We start from the raw sequence: 3,302 nt of genomic DNA on the forward strand, positions 1-3,302 counted from the left end.
TGCAACCTTGGCTCTGACATGACTGGAGAAAAATGAGCTCACAGAAACAGGAAGGATTTGGAATTACGTTCATTCTATGATGAATGGGTGGATGACTGGATATGTAAAGCGCTTTGGGGTCCTTAGGGACTAGTAAAGCGCTATATAAATACAGACCATTTACCAGGCCATATTAGTCCAGCACTCCCAAACAATCCCAGTTTCTCATGGGAAAATTATTTTCCCACCTCTACTCTAATGGTGTATAAACTAGTGGTAAATTAATCGATTGTAAACGTAATTGTAAAAAAAAAAAACCAAATCTTCAAACTTCTAAAGTTCTGAAAGGTTCACTGAGCTTTAAGTCATTTACCAGGCAATATATGTATGTCATTTGTCGCCTTCTTTAATAGCAGGTAAAATGTCATCAGTACCTTTTTTTACTCGCACAATGTGATGCTTAATGGGGCACATGTGGGCACTTGTGTGTGTAGGTGGCGGAAACCATGGCCACATTCGTGCGGAGATGAATTTGCTGAAGCCAGAAGAAAAATGAGGAGGTAAAAACTGAAAGTACAACACCATCTACTGGCTAACATGAAGCAAATAATAAAAGGAGTGCTGGCTTTTTATCTATGTAAAGGCTTAATTTCAGGACAGTTGTGCTGCCTTGATGTCATACAATCATTGGTGCTTTTTTGCCATTTTAACTTATTTAAAATGAGAAAAAAAAGTTTTGTTTCCTTTGCATCCTTTCATACTGAGTAAGACACTTAACATCAAGTAGTGAATTAGTAAAGGTGAACACAAGTTATAGTAAAATGCTATCCAATGACATCCAAAATTCTTAATGTTTACCTTGAATAGATTTAAATTATTTTCTTCTTGCAGAGGTTTCCTTACAGAGCAGCAATAAGGAATGCCTGATTCTGTATTACCTGAAGACCAGTGGAAACCAACCAGCTGCCATGCTGAGTCTTGAGGAAAGCTGTGACTAGAGTTTCTTTGTAGTTCTGTACGGTTTCTGTTGGGTCTGTGTTTCCACAAACCCCACTAATTCTAGAGACTTATTCATCATGAAGAAAACAAGACAGTCGATCGATCGATTATTTGCGCAAGGGAGGCCTCGTCTGTGTCCACCACGAAAATGACCCCCAGATCTGACCTCCTCCTGCTGCCTTTTATTTAGAGACAGTTCACACAAAACACGTCAGAACAAAGCCACGCCCCCTTGGTTCTAAGACAAAGCATTTTATGTATATGTGTGAAGTTCTGTAAGAATGTGTGTGTGTGTGTGTGTGTGTGTGTGTGTGTGTGTGTGTGTGTGTGTGTGTGTGTCAGACCTCCTGCTGACCAAAGGGTCGTAAACCCAGGAAGCTTACGTCAAAAGAAACAGATCTTTCAGATAGGATGTATCTACAATAAAACCTCCCCCAGCACAGAGTGGTTGGAGAGGTGGTCAGGATCAAAGGAATGGCTTTGATCCTACTGCTTGAACTAAGACTGTACAAATTTAAGAAACACAATGGCAACGTTCAGCAATTAGACTTAACAGTTTCTGTTCTACTTCCAGTCTTAAAATTGAACTACCAAAAACAAGTCAAACCACCCCCTTGTAGTTTCATGTACAACAGAAACCAAATAAAGTCTGTGGTTCTTGTTCATTAACTTTGTTTGAAAAGCATAAAAATGAGCTTCCATTTATTTTCATCTGAAACAAAACAAAATTATAGCAAAAAAGTAATGCTTAATGTAAAAAAAAAAAAATCTAACGACAATAATTACAAATAATAATAAAAATAGTTAACTGGATTATGTGTTTTGTAAACAATACTATTCACTTGAAAAGCAGGAAACAAACCAAACCAGTAAAATGAAGGAAAATAAAAATTATATGGTACTAACTCTTTGTATTAGAGATACTAATGTTGGCTATTGTCCTTGTTCAGACTTGAAAACCACCAACGGGCCATCTAAATAATAACACCTTATTGCATGCATTAAACCAACTATAACATCTGGATGCACAGATCAACATTAGAAGGTGAGGGGTTTAGTCTGTTTGGCGAATGCATGGTTTGGTTTGGGTTTTGTTTAGTATATAACTGAAACAAAAACCTGGGGCAATTCTGTCCTGAAAAAATAAAAAGAAGGTTAGGGACTTGGAACAAAAAGTCACAAAATCTAAAAGAGCAGATAACAAAAAAGGCAAAAACAGAAGCAGGAAACATGGAAAGACACAAAACAGAAGTGAGGTAAAGTTGAAGAAGAAGGAGAAGACTTTTGTAAAGAAGCCAAACAAATGCAACGCGAGAAGGGGGGGGGGAAAACAAAAAAAACAAAAACTGGGCAACCAATCAAACCACAGCGTACAAGAAAAATACCTAAACAAAAGAGCCAATCGGACGTCATTACTGGCAGTGACACAACAGTCCCCCCTTTGACTTTTTGAAAAACTCCTTTTCCCCCCGTCAGTCTTCTAAAGGATCTCAACTTCCCCGTGTTATACGTATAATTACTGCCAATCACAAGGTTTGTATCGTGGAATCACAGCCTCCTAATCTCATTTATGATTGGTAGTCTTCACCATTTCACATCAATGTGCAACATTCTCATAGTTAGATGATTACCTCTAAATTAAACCTTTGTGATCACAAAAAGCAAGTTTATTGAGATTACTTTGTTTCTTTTGTATTCTCAAATAATTACATGAAGCTGATTACAAAAATTTACTATTAATTAAAACATAGGTCCAAAATGAGAGTTGCAATTTTCTGTCCATGTCTTCAACAGCAGGAAATGTCAAAGCTCCAGAAGTTTTCGGGTTTTGTTCCCTGTCTGATGATGAATCAAGTCATCATTTTTAATTAGGAAATAATCTTTATTAAAGCATTCATATTAAATTTAATGTGAGCAAGAAAACTTAATTTTCCCAAATATTTCTTAATTTGAAATAATGTATTAATGGGAAATGAAAGGTGGGCATCATTTAAAATACTTTTTGACAATGCAATGATAATGCAAAATAAAAAAAATGTAAAGCACTGCATGCACAGTTATTATTTTTATTTTTTTATCTATTAATCTAAAAAAAAACATTTTCCTTCCTATGAAAAGGCCGAGCCGCTGTCGAGAGCATGCCAAAGTAACCTGTGGTGATATTACCCGAATTTTATAAAAAAAAGTTGGCCGATCTGACGTCGAAACAGGGGATCAGAAGTACATGATGATGCCAAAAGACAAAGTCTGTTTTTCTTCTCAACACCTAAAAGCAGAAATCCTGCTTTTATTTATTTATTTAATAAAAGTTCAGTTTTCTGTGA

This window comes from Diplotaxodon limnothrissa, linkage group LG3 (genome assembly GCF_057381915.1).
Source record: "Diplotaxodon limnothrissa isolate DT_005_m linkage group LG3, D_limnothrissa_male_GT1.1, whole genome shotgun sequence".
NCBI classification, from domain to species: Eukaryota; Metazoa; Chordata; class Actinopteri; order Cichliformes; family Cichlidae; genus Diplotaxodon; species Diplotaxodon limnothrissa.